At 40.5% G+C, this 14,662-nt stretch overlaps 1 protein-coding gene across 1 annotated transcript in view; it reads left to right on the top strand.

The window, feature by feature from the left end:
• The first annotated feature begins 313 nt into the window (after positions 1-313).
• sv2a (synaptic vesicle glycoprotein 2A) overlaps positions 314-14,662 on the top strand; it is an 85,001-nt gene continuing 70,652 nt past the window's right edge. The window contains exon 1 of the mRNA XM_041792470.1: positions 314-427. The gene's annotated coding sequence lies outside the window, so the exon portion shown is untranslated. The remainder of the gene's footprint in view (positions 428-14,662) is intronic.

The raw sequence follows: 14,662 nt of genomic DNA, 5'->3' as shown, positions 1-14,662 counted from the left end.
GCATGCAGAGCACTTTTCTCTCCTGGTTGAGAGCATCATCCTGAAAAAGCACCCAAAGTGTGATTTCTAGGCGCACGAGTAGTTGAACTAACAAAAAACTAAACTATAAAATATAATCACAGTTATTTCCTTTTTGACGCGACCCTGCAAACCCCCCTCTCTTCTGTGTGAGGAATGGTGTCTGCTGAGGAGGGATGGGAGCAAAGAAGGAGGTGGAAGAGGGGGCGGTGTCTCCATCCAAGAGGGATGTTGTGTAGTAAGTGAAGGGGGCGGAGGAGGGAGGGAGGGTGCAGCTCTGTGCTTCTACGTCAGTGTACATCACAGGGACACACAGGACCTTTTTGCTTCAGGTACCCGGGGTGACTCCCTGCACGGAAAAATCCCAACTCTGTCCCCCCTAAAACGCTCCGACCCTCCTAACAGAAAGGTAAGAAAATGATTAATCCTCTTTGGATGCGCCTTTTAATCCTAATCTTTTTAATGCGCTAATTTAGCCAATTTCCTCAGCTGCTATCGGGCATCCAAGATGACGATATCAACCAAATTTGCGCGTCTTTACGATGCAACTCGACATTTATTTAGCACCAAAATCGAGTTTATAGGCCTCTGCTGCGCAACGCGATGACCCCTAAACCTGCACCCGAGGAGAATCACAAGACAAGTCGACCTTTGATGGAGAAAATGTGCAATATTTGTGAGAAATGTTGCACCAAAACACGATTTTAACGCTTATAATTTGGTATTTGGGCAAATTGTGCGCATCTTTTGTATTCTTATTGGGAGGTCTTGTGCGTTAAGAGGCACCATCATCCATCAAAGCGCAGAGGATTCACCCTGACTAAGAGGAGGTAGGAAGGGTAAGAGGTTACGAGTGTTGATCTTAAATGTCTTTTAACAGCACATATGTCATGATTCCCATCATCGATCCAGTTTTCGATTGCAGTTTGGCGACTGTTTTTGGCACCGATGCCCTTGTCCTCCGTTCCACTTTCTCTTTTCAGGCAATTATCGTAATGAATGTGTTCATCTTCCTTATCAGCACTTAATATTTGATTGGAATAGCTGTCTTTCACATTTATGTTGCATTTTGCTCATGTAATGTTGGGTAAAGCGCAGAAGCATCAGTGCAGCTGGGTATCCGGTCCTGCGTCGTGCGCCAAAATGACCTTGTAGAAACCCAGCGGGGAGAATATGATGGAGAAAGAGTGATGAGCAGTTTTTACCCTCTGCTTTCCTCTGTGGTGTTGCTTTGCGGTGGTTTATGCCAGGGGAGCTTCAATGACTTTGCCCAAAGAGGGACAGGATTTGATATTATGTCTTTTTTGAAGGAAACATGAGGAACTGAAGAAAATGACGGATGTAGCACAGATTTGTTGCACATTTTATATTTCTAACTGATGCATTTGGAACTTTGCATGTGTGATGTCTTGTCTCTGTGGCAGCCATGATGCAGCTCAGGCAGTTAGTGAGCTATTTATGCACCCAGCCCACATGAAGGGTGGCAGTGAAGGGAGCAGTAAACCTGCAGGATACTGACAGTGCTAAAACATGATCTACATGCTTTTGGTTCACAGCTTGGCACTCTGCTAGACAGTTTATTAGCTGTCTCTTGGTAAAGCCTTGATCTTCAGTAAGACTCTCTGATCCATGCTCACATAGCCTTTTCTGTTCCTGAGTAGTGAAAAATTCAGTTCAGGCTCTCCGTAATCTGCACCTGTGCAGTGTTTGCTTTTTTGCCAGAGTCTTTGGATGTGAAGGTGTTTGGTGGGCGTCTCCTCTAAAGCAGTGGCAGCAGTGGATAAAAGAGACCCAAACCATTTTAGCAGTCTGAACACTTCAGACCATCTTCTGGATATGCTTTATGGGAATATGACCATCTATAAACATGCACCATCAGTACAACATATATATTGCTTCTCTCACTCAATATGTTTGAGTTTTACCTGTTGGATGGAGACAGAAGTATAACGGTCATATATTGACGCCACTTTTATGCAATCGGATGAGGATTAGGCGAGCTATCAGCTCCCCTCAGATTAATTTGTACTGATTTAGTGATTAATAGGCTGCTCTGGTTTTTATGTTGAACCAGAAGAAACATGCTGGTAACAAAGAGAAAAGCAGATACACATAAATCTTAAAGCTAAGGCTTATATGCACTCTTTCAAATGTGTACTATTAGTGCAGTATTGAACGATTCATATCACACATTTCCTTCATTCCCCTCAGGCCTCCACACAGGGCCGTTATGATGTTTACTGAACCTTTGCAGTGATGCTGTAAATTAAAAAGTAACCTTTTTAATAAGGAAAAACCAAATGTGAGCTATAAAACATCAGTTTTAGAGCTATAATCATAATTTTAGTGAAGTGGTTGGCCACTATTATGATTTTGATTAAAGTTAAAAGCTCCCGTGATGCTGCATAAACAGTCATTGTTCATTCTTCTAGACCGTTAATGTGAGACGTCATATCTGTCTGAACGGATGTGCCATAATTTGCCAGCAGTGTTTTTACACATTTTCACAGCTACATTCACAAAATAACTACATTACAAACTTTACAGACAAAGCAACATTTCATAAATAAAACAAAGAAAATGTCTAACCCGGGGGTAAATTAGGTATGAAGGCATTTTAGAAGTAGATTCATGAATGTTTGCTCACCTTAACTTTGTTAGCATTTGCTAAAGCTAAAATAGCTACATTAGCTACATAGTTAACAATGCTACATAAGCCAATGTAGCTATGTAAGCTCTAGCAATGTGAGCTTTAGAAAACATGGGTCAAGATAATGTAGCTACATAAGTTGGGTAGATAACATTTATGTACTTTAGTGTACATAGTTAATGGTAGCTTTATAGCTTCATTAGCATATCCATGAATTTCATGAGCTTTAGCTCTCATAGCTTACTCAGCTAACAGAACTTTGTTTGCTATGTTTTGCAGTTATTTCTGTTCTGACATATACAGTGTCTCACAGTAATGGGCTGCGAGGCTGGACCCAATCCTTGTTTCGAGTGTCACCCTTGAAACAGAATTACAAATGCGTTTTTTTTTTTATTAATACCAAGATTTGAAACATAATGCACAACAGCATATCGAGGTGACCTGAAAAGACAAAAATATTAAGATGATTGGTTCATTTTTTAGAAAACAAGGTATCTGTTTTGAGAAAACCCCTCCATATTTTTGAGATGATAAAGTTAGACATATAAGAAACCAGACTCAGAATTTCTGAGTTTAAAAAGTAAGACATTTTGACATTATAAACTCAAAAATGTCAAGTTTTTAAAGTCATGAATTTATGACATTGTTATTTTATTCATTTTTGGGAAATCAAACTAACAACAGTTGTTGGGTAGAGCCAGTTTACAGAAATGTCTATTCTTACCAGATGTTATTGATAAAGTGACTTTAGGCCAGAACCTCAAGTATTTTATCACTGATCAGTCTCAGAGGTATCACTTGATGAGGCTCTCAACTGCAGGACATGTGTGAGGGAAATTGTCCTTCAAGTAAATGGATATTTAGACTTTATAATCCCCAAAATTCTGAGTTTGGGTTTACGTGTTTTTGAGGTAAACAACCAAATTTAAAGCACATTTAAAATTTTTTTTCTTTACTTGTAAATTTCCAACTTTTCAAACTTGAAAATTTTACATTTTTTTCTAGAAAATAAACAGATCTACTTTTAAAAAACAGAGTGTCCCTAATATGCCATTGGATTAATATGGGATAATGGATTGCTTAAAAATAGATATTTTTGTAAGAACAGTCAGTAGACCTGTTATGTTGATGGGTTAATGGGTTTGGGGGGGGGGGCGCGACACTGTGTTAACCAATGATGGATGCAACATATAGACATATTGCACATAGATAATATAGAAATTTTACTTTACGATGTTAAACAAAACTGGCTATATGCGCTTTAAAAGGCTGCTGTTAGCACTAGTAAACCTCCTAATTATCCTACAGAAACAGCGGTTTTTGCAAACGCTACTGTACACACTACTTGTGGACTCATTGCTCTTTCTCTCCTTTTTTAAAATTAATTTTTCTGCCTTTGTTTGGAAAGGACAGGATGGTACAAAATGTTCAGGACTTAACAGTTACAGTTTCTCAAAAATGCTGCTGCTGATTCTCCTCTTTGTCCTGTGTGATGGTAAACGGATTTTTTTTTTTGTATTTTAGACTACTGGTTGAGATAATAAGCTATCTTAACGTGTCACATCAGTAAGTTAAGATTCATAACACCCATTTTTAACTTTTTCCCGGAGATTTTTGAAGGGAAGAATAGTAGTGAATGAATCCAGACTGACATGCAGATTAATAGTTGCTGCAGCCTGCAGTTGAAGCCTGAAGAGAGTCAATAACATGTTGAATTGTTTGGTTAAAATGTGTCTCAGCCCTGAGGCCTCACTCAGCATCACTCAGCACTACAGGAGCAAAGTGACTCTGCATCTGTGCTGCATTTGAAGCTAACGTTCCCATTAAAAGCAGCACTCACGCAGCTTCGACACGCAGGAGGAGCTCCATTAGAAAGCAGGAGGAGCTGAGGGAGCTGCTCTGTTTGGTGTTCTCATTTTCTGCCTGCTAACCAGCTGATTGGGCCGCGCTCCGCTCTGTCCGCAGAGATTAGCCGTGTCACAAGTTACAACTCGCCCTCCCTGCAGCTGGGAGCAGTGGTGCCCGTTACATTAGCATTAAATCTGAGAAAAACACTACCGTTGGTGCAGCAGAGCAGAGCTATCCACCTCATCTACTTCATCCTGGTGTTGTTCAGCAGCTGTTTTAACATCCATGTTGGTCTATAAGGAGACACGCTTGTTTTTATTGCACATTTTTCAGCTATGATTTGTTTCTGGCTGCAGTGCTGCTGCTGAGATGCTCCCCTATGCTGAAGATTTACCGTGAGACTGAGAGAAAATCAATGGTCTTTCTGTCGTCAGCAGACGGGAGGGTCGAAGCAGTGATTAGTGTCAAGCCCATAACTCTCCATTAACCACTGATGGTGTTTCTTCCACACCAGGGGAGCTGTAAAGCTACACTGTCTTCTGCTTTTATAAGCAAATACGTTCAAATATTCACGGGCTTTCACTTGTTTTTTGAATCATGAATGCTTTGGCAGGTGAACCTATCTTTTCTTTTTTTTCGTAAAAAATGCAGGTACCTGGTAGCTTGTTGGTTATGTCTGTGCTCTCCATATTAAGGCTGTTGTCCTCAAGGCAGATGGTCCAAGTTTAGATCAAGTCTGTGGCTGCTTCCCTGCATGCCATTTCCCACTTTCTTTTCTCCAGTTTCCAGCTCTTTTCACTGTTGTATCCTATATGAATTAAGGCATAAAAGATCCATGATGAATCTGAGTGAAATTAGGTTATTTAAATAAATTAGATATTAACTTTTTGCGTATGTAATGAGATGTACTTGCTTTCTATCAGAATGTTATTGATGAAAATCGGATAATATCCTGCAGGTTACATGGCGCTTATGCTGAAGAACCATTAGCTTAGCCAAGAAAGAATCCTGGAACCATGCATTTAATCTAACGTCCTGTAAACTTGAATTTCTCTTGAATTTCCCCTCAGGATTAATAAAACATCCATCCATTCATCTAGCCCATCCATCCATCCACCTACCTATATATCTTTCTAAACCCACAAACTTAGAGCAATTCTGATTGTTAAAGAAACCAAACTAATGGCATGAAAAACACTTATTACTTGGGTTTAGTGTTGCTTTAATGCATATGCTTCTTTTGTTGCTTTTTGAAAACAGAAAGGTTGCAGCTTGGCCTCTAAGTTGGACCTTTCGCTAAGCTAATTGAATCCTGGCTTGGGCTCTCTTAGCTTAAACCAGTGGCTCCTGAACTTTTTCTGCTGGTAGATGAAAATAAGTCATAGTCCCCGAATCCCTCCCCATGCACATCAGCACAAACCAGTACATGTAATTGTACACAGAAAAAATCTCATACAGGATCTCTCTTTCATTCCCATTGTCATACTGGTGAGGTGGAGGGTGAGATATGGCCCATCATATTTTGTCATTGTTGTCTTATATTTTAGCATTGCTGTGTTCCCTCATCCTTCCAGGTGCCAAGGACCCCACCTTGGTGGTCACCAGCTTAGACAGAAAGCTTTTAAAGGAGCTAAACCTTAAAAGCAAATGAGTACATACAGTAAGATGTCCTGTACCTTTAATATTTGCAGTGTCTTAGGCCATTGTCTCGTATGCCCCTGCAATACTATCTACTCACATAAACAGTACTTGTCTTCTCTAAAGGCATGGTGTTTCGTGGTTTGATCTTTATGCGGTAATGAGAAGAAACACTGCAGCTGTAGCTGACACACAAAAAGGCTTTGATTCACAGTGAAGCAAGAGAAAAGATTGTAGTGAAAACACTTTTATTCACAACATTATAAAAGGATAGTAAACTCATTGATCACTGATGGAGAAGAGTTGTAATGGAGTGTTGAAGATCGAGCTTTCATCTCACACCTTTGTAGTTGTGTTCCACTGTACTTCCCTTTTGATATAGCAGATAGCTCAAGTATTAGTATTTTAGTCAAGCTTTTGTCTGTATAGAACATGGACACATTCTCAGTGACATCGTCCATTGGTTTTTTTGATGAAGTCAAACAATGATGGCTGCCACACTGGAGATCAACCTGACTTTTCATCAGTCTAGAAAACCTACAAAGAGTCAGAGTTGAGGCACACCTTTAGTTTGGGAAATAGCTGCAGTGTTTCACTTGTCAGTTAGCTCAGTCATGCCCCTGATTATGCAGTTACTTATCACATTGAGTTGCACAATAGAGACATAAGGTTCAGTAGAGTATATTATCCAATCCAACGAATTATTGTGGCAGCTATAACATTCTCACTGTTTGCTGCTGTGCTACCTCTCATGAAAGATTGCTCTGACCAGACTAATGGTCAAGAATAACTTCTGCTGTTGTTAATCCTCAGACAGCGATGAAAATGTTTGTAGAATATGTCTAACATTGCAATTAGGTAATTACAAAAGCCTTCAGCCAGTGTAATATAGCAGCAGTGACAGTGAATGGTGAATTCTCAAATACTTGAGGTAATTTCAAAGTATCTCACTGATGGATGCCTGAAATTATCTCTGAAAAAGAAAAACACGAGTCCCTAAGAAAGACATCATACATTTCTTAGGGATGTAATCTTTCACAGTGCTGACACCAAACAGCTGCTAAAACCTTCTGCTTCTCTTCATCTTCTGAGTTACCCCTTTCTAACAGCTTCACCATAACAGCCGTATTCACAGAGGACTCTACACCTACTTAGAGGTAGGTGTGAGATTTAAATAACTTGTGCCTTTGTGGAACAATCTCAGTCACTGCAGCACCTTAAAGTGAGAACTTCTGTACAAACAACATTTGAACGTCTGCACAGCTGCTGAAACCCATAGTTGGAGCTGGAGTAACACCTCTCTCCACTCTTGTTGAGCACTTGATACTATCTAAAAAAATTACTGGAGGTCTCAGAGGCAATCACGATAACTTGGAGTAAAACCAAGCCCAAGATGCAGCAGCAGTGGTCTCTTGAAGTACATGTACTGTAGAGTTTAATTTTATTTACCCTATCTTGTCCTGGGCTTGTCCTGATATACCTTAATTTATGCAAAAAAAAAAGTATCCAAAACAGTGAGAATTTTAGCTGTGTATCTGTATAGCCATTAACTAGAACAGCTTTTCTCAAACTTCAGTATGATATGGCCCAATTAAAACCTGGAGATCATCCAGGGCCTAGAAAACCTCTTTGTACAACCATAACATGAGACTCAAACATTTCCCCTTTTATTTTTCGTTATTCTTGTTTCATTAACAGGGAAATTCAATTGAACTGGTTTCAGACACATTAGAATTACTTGGAAAGTGTTTGTGGGGTCACAGAGTACAATTAAAAAGCCAATGCCGCTTAATTTTGTCTTAATCAGGCATCTTAAACTTTCTTTTGTAATATTTATCTCTGTAAACATACTGTGTGGCGCAGTAAACTCTTCCCAGGTAGCACTGATGTCTCAGAAGACACTGATAAATTTGGCAAAGTTGAATGTCCCAGGATACTCCAACACCAGTCACACTGTGACACCGGTTGCAAACATCAGACAAAATAAAAGCTAAAAAGGGGACATGACTTACACTTCTGGATGTGTATGTCACCTCTGAGTCTTAAATAATGTTGAATGTGTTATTATGAGTTGTGATGGGTAGTTAGGAGGGGGATGCAGAGTGCCAGTCTAGTCTAAAGGGTTTAATACTAACTCCAGTCAGGGCACCTGACCTTAGCTCTGCCTCCCGACCCTCTTACTAAGCCTGGGTATGTTGAAGGTGTAATTATGAGTCATGCTAAGGAGGTAGAAGGGGGAGGCAGAGCATCAGCCTAGTCCAGCAAGGGTGAGTGCTTACCCTAGTCAGGGCATGTAACCCAGCTCTGCCTCCCCCAACCTCTTATTAACTTGAATCTGTTGAAGGTGTAGTTATGAGTCATGCTTGGTAGAAGGGGTAAGTAAAGCATCAGCCTAGTCTAAAGGGTTTAATGCTAACTCCAGTCAGGGCACCTGACCTTAGCTCTGCCTCCCTACCCTCTTACTAAGCTTGGGTCTGTTTAAGATGTAATTATGAGTCATGCTAGGTAGTTGGAGGAGTTAGAGCATCAGCCTCATCCAGCAGTTGTAGGATAGTTACAAAAGAAATGTCTCTGTGTTGACATGGTGGACGATGAGAGCTGGCATGGAGGGGACCGGCTCTTGGACGTTGGAGATCACTGTTCAACCCTCTGGAGGAGGAGTGTCATGGGACTAATTGGATGAAATACCAATTAAGGGGGATTCCCACTTGACAACCATCATGAAGTGTTGGCATCTTGCTGCCCATCTCTCAGCACGGTTGATTTGTGGAGGCAAATGATAAGAATTTATCGCCTTTCTCAGGAAATGGATGTGGCTCTCCTGATCCTCTTCTCAGCTGACAACTGATAGGAGGATCAGGAGAGGAGGGCGGAACTTTCTTTCAAATGGGGTGGTCCAACTGAACATGGGGGCGCTGATAACTTCTCACATGACATCATGAGGGGAAAATCTGAGAACAGCTTGTTTTAGCACACATTATCTGAAAAGTGGAGAAAGAGAGGATGTGGAGGGAATGGATTTTTATGATACTTGAGGGGACTGTGGACAGGCCAGGAGCACATATATATTTGTAAGAAAAGCCCAAAAATGGATTGTTGCATAATATGTCTCCTTTAAGAATTTAGAGAATATAAATAAAACCAGAAGGGAGGACATGCCTTGGATTTCATTTTAGCGATTACAATTAAATTTAAGTACTGATACCAATAATCGGCCAAATATTGGCATTGACAATAAGCCAGGCAGATAACCAGTCGACCTCTAATTCTAAGCATGTTGTTTGCTAGCTTTTAATTTGATGCTGCACATTGTAGTGGAGATTTTGATTATTTTAACAAATAGCTGAAGGAAATAGAAATGTGTTAAGTACAGTATGCAGCTATGTAGCATGCAAGATTATAGTCACTGTCTGTATTCTGTGAGTAGTCCTACAAGGACATGTGTTCATATGTTTTACTTCACTGTCTTCCCTGAGTAAACTTTAGTTGTTTTCCTCAAGATGTTGACTTATTTTTCTATATGTATCAGCATAGCAACATTTTTCAGAGTAAATTCTAGCTCAGTCAGACAGCTCAGGTCTATAATAGTTTAAAATGTTTATTTCTTGCTCATATGTTGAGTTTTGCACCTAGGCTGTGGCATCAACACTTCTAGCAGATTTATTGTGAAGTGTTGACAAAATATCTTAAACCCCCAGTCATAGCCTGCAGATAGATGCTGGGAAAGTTGTGGAGGATTGAGAGTTAACATGCAGCACTGGAAGGAAAAAGCAAAGTAGTGACAGCAGAGGCAGAGACCAGAAATCTTCAGCTTAAATCAGGAGAATTTGTGCAACAAAAAGAATGTGGAAATGACGCATGTCAAGAACGAATCAGTGTATCTTGACTTGTCTGTTTGAACAGGAGCTTGCAGGATTGGTCCATTTTTTTCTCTTGAGATCTTGGGAAATTAATTAATTGTCATAGAAAACCATCTTCTATCAAGATTTTAAGATAATTAGGATTAGATTTCAAGAAAATAAAAATTTTTCTCGCAAGAAAATAGAGTAGAATAATTTAAGATGGATGTCTTCTAAGAAGAGGGACATTGTTATGTTGAGAATTAACTTGTCACTTTATTATGCTGAATTTAATTTTGTAGTTATCATTATTTGTTATTCTGCATGGATACATTTCTAAACCTCATTTTATTCCAACAAATACCTTCTAGGATGACTGCAGGGCCTAACACGTGTGAAGGTGACAGTGGGTGAGCATCAATGTGGTAAAGATAAGAGATAACACTAATGTGTGCTGTTAGACCTGACTGTGAACAACAAGCATACTCGTTTTTTTTCCCCTAACATGCTACACTGAGCTGCACCTCTCAGCTGCCCTCAGTCTGACTCCTCTTCAGTCCATTTTGCAGCGAGCAGAGCCAAAATGGAAGCAGAGAGCTGACGTCACCGTGTTTGACATGGTGTTGCTAGCCGCCTTGGTGCCACCAGGGTGACGGTGCACACCCAGAGCCCAAACAGGGGAGCAAATGACGTGACTCATGTTAGGCTGCAGATTCTCCCAGTGGGGACTCAGCAGCCGGGGAGGAGCTACGACCAAGCGAGCCCGAAAACCAATCCCCCCCCCCAGGGCTGCTGCTCTGTCGTTAGCCTGCATGGGCCTGGAGCCGTGCAGGAACACGGTGCAGATGAATAAAACTGTCACTTCCTGCATGGCTCTGTGCAGATGTCGCCCTGTGGTTGGTGAAGATGAGGAGGAAATGGACCCAGGCTGCTGGGAGAGGAGATTTTTTTATATTTATAACAGTGATATATCACTGCTGAGGGACTAGTTGACTGGGGCGCCTCTGTCCTTGTGGCCAGAAAACAAGACATGAATAATGGATGGATCCCTCACACAGCCTCAGCAGGACTCCCATGGATGCTTAGGCCAGAGTGGCTGATAGAAAAGTGATTGATGAGGACGGGTGCTAAAGGAGCCGGTCGATGGGTAGAAATACAGAGTTACCACAGGGGACTTTGGCTCGGACAGGATGACGAGTAAAAATCTGTGTACTGTACAGGCCTTGAGTAACAAGTTCAAAGGGTTCTAAATGTTCCCTCATACTTTCCTTAACTGAATGAATTTACCAGCGAAGAGGGCCTTTAGAGTCATGCAGACTTAGAAATAATTTGATAATAGGTAGGTAGGTTAACATTGATTTAACCTTTTAACCCCTCTGAACCTGCAGGGAGCCTTCAACAGAGGAACCCATACAAATCAGTTTAGCAGCAAAATCCTTTTTTAGATAAAAACAATTTTCCAAACCTACTGCAGCTACAAAGATCATTACTCAAGTAATGTTTCATATACATATGTGACCACACTTCCCAGGTTGGTCTAACTATATGTACTTGGTAAGACGCAATAAGCATCTAAACAGTGATAAATGGTTCTCAGAGGCTTACCTTCACCAGCCACAGCTCTGGCTGTTATAGAAGAGTGTGCAGGGTTACAGCAGCAACTGCTTTACTACATCTGTGGTAACTTAAGGAGACATTACTCAAGGGCAAATGAAGAATTAGCCCTGTTAGCACAGGTTAGCACACGTCCTTGAAATGACACCAGAACAGGGAAGATTAGCCTGCTAATATTGTAACTGTGGATTTGAAATATGCTCCCATTAAGTTTAATGGAAGAAGCAAGGCTTCAGCCAGCCAATGACATTTGTCTAGCCAAAGTAAAAGCCATCATTATGGCAGACAACAACTTTGTGATGGGAATGGGTGTGTGACAGGTGTGTGAGGAAAGAGCAGCAGGATTGAGAGCTTACAGTGTGTCAATACAGAGACTTTTATTACAGACTTGTTGACTGATTCCTCCATGGTGTGATGTCACTGTTAGCTATTTTTTCACACAGTAGTGTGTTTTGGTGCGGAGGAGATCCCCACCAACAACTGGAAAAGCACTATACAAGAAACAATATACAAGTCCACTTACCATAGACCATAAAGTTTGAACCTCCTTGTTTATACTACAGAACTCTGTGTTAATGTTTTCTATAGATTTATGTTGTTTTGGCACAACTGTAATATTTTTATATTATCATGTCTTGTTATTTCATGTCGATCTGGGATTTCAGATATTAATTAGCAGCACACCACAGTAAACATAGTGGGCCCCCAGCAGGTTTGTGTGCAATTTGTATATTTTCGTGTTATATGAATGAGCACTTGTTCATAAGGTAAAATTACTGAAGAATCCCATCCCAACTTTCAACCTTTATCTTTGTAAAACATTCTGCAAAGCTCATTAGTTAGTGTCTCCATTTTTCTGCAGTTGATGTAATTATACATCACTTTGAAGAGATAGAGAATTACAATAAAGAGTGCAGGGTCTCAACAGAGAAATTTATACTAATTGCTACTGTTCCAAGGACTTGTGCCCTCAAGGCCTCTGCTCAAGAGACCGTGCTCCAGCTGCTCCTGACTGGTCGGATGGATTTCTGACATGTTTGACATTTTGGTCGTACGACTCCACATAATTCTCAGGATGAGAGCAGATCCCTGAGCAGAATCCTCAACTTTGGTGGATTTTTCTCCTTTGTAAATGCTGTTTGTGTGTGTGTGTGTGTGTGTGTGTGTGTGTGGGATAGAGCAGTTATGTGGGGCTTTTTTAAAGAAAACTCCACAGATTTTTGTCAGTTTGTAAGCACTCAGGTCATGTATGGCCATTGGGACCATGTGCGATGATCGTGCGCTGTAAGCAATTAGAGTATGAACCAACACCCTGATACAACTGTCAAAGGGTTGGCTCGCATAGTTTATGCCTGTCTTTCCTTTGAGTGATGTTGAGTTGCCCAGATTTAAAGATATATATATATATACATACATATATATATATATATATATGTATATATATTTAGATTGGATGATTTGCTGCTATAAAAACTTAAAGTCGATACCAGTGCAGGCTTTGACAATTTGGACAGAGGTTAGCTTGTTAAACCATAAAATACCTGGTCCTTGGGTAGTCGGCACCAGAGTAACTAGTTTGATTACCTTATTTTAAATATTTTTAATGAGTTAAGACTCACAGTGAAATGCTTTGTCTAAACTATAACACAGTACCCACCTCTAGTAGCCACTTTAGCTCCACTTAATGTTGCAATAATTTTCTTTAGTCGAAATGTAAATGATGATAAACTGTTAGCTGTTAGCATCTTGTAAGTACAACATATTTTAGCACGACTTTAATCTGAAAAAACGTGGATAACGTACGTTGTATCAGGCACTGATCGATGACATTCAACACAGGGTTGTGGACATCAACTTGGAGAAAGATCAAAGGCTAATGGAGCTAGTGCTGCTAGTGTTGGCCACATTCTGCAAACCAGCTTCATTTTTTTACCACTACCCCTGTGATAAATAAATAGAGCTAAATAATGGCTGTTTTCTGAGTGCATTTAACTCAACTAAACATCTGTATTTTGCATTTAACCAAATCAGAAGTCAGTTGACTTGGAATGCCACTGCAGCAACATTTTTATTGTGCCTAAAAGGCTATTTCAAGCATGGCATGCCAAGTCTCCATAGCCTGCTTATAAGTAGACTGATCAGGCCTGTAGAGTATCACAGCTCCTCTGTCAGCAGTTTAAACAGCTTGTTCCTCACAGCACAGCAGTATGACCCTCCTATAGCCAATGTTATGTAGATTTATATAGACAGCTGCCTTGCTTCTGTTTTCCACCTTAGTGATCTGATCTTAACTGACCATACGGTTCCTCCGGTGCTCAGAGCTTACAGAGCGCTTTATTATGAGCGTGGGTGTTTGTTGACTGAGTCTTGTGGGGGAAATCTTCAAACAGAGCGAGCGTGTGGGCTTTGCTGACCCGACCCAGAATGCAGTGCTCCTGATGCACTCATGAGAGCAGAGAGGAAGCTCCTACAGAGCTCTCAGAGGCTATGCAGTATGAATTTAAAGTCAGATTGTAATGCTGTGCATTTCAAGAGTCCTCATATGCAAATAGGTGGGCTGTGCAAGATGAAAAAATAGCTTTAGATAAAAATGAGTCGTGCAGACATTGGTTTGTTTACTGTGGCATTAATTGCCTTGTGTTTGGTATTATGGCTCTCCTGATGTCTTTTTTGGAGCTAAAAGGGACTACAGGGATGGAGCTGTGGGAAGCAGCAAGGGATCTGAAAATACCAAAATGTTGCAGCCAAACATTCTTCCCAAATGTAATCTATTAGCTGGTTAAAAAGCATAGCAATTAGCTCATAACACACCACAGAACCCAACATTTCCAAACAGCACCAACAACACAAACAAGCCAGGTTTTATTTTGGTAAAATACTAGACTTTTAAAATGAAGATTGTTTTAACATTTGTACATTATGTACTCTTAACATTTTAACCTGCATCCGTGCTTCCTCTTCCTTTCCTGCATCTCGATCAGGATTGTGCTGAGCCTCAGGAACGATCTATCAGAGGAGAAAATCACTGCAGGCGACATGACGACAAATCAAGAGA

Source organism: Cheilinus undulatus, linkage group 8 (genome assembly GCF_018320785.1).
Source record: "Cheilinus undulatus linkage group 8, ASM1832078v1, whole genome shotgun sequence".
Taxonomy (NCBI): Eukaryota; Metazoa; Chordata; class Actinopteri; order Labriformes; family Labridae; genus Cheilinus; species Cheilinus undulatus.
Note: the sequence above shows the minus strand (reverse complement) of the source record. Positions and strands in the feature narration are given on the sequence as shown.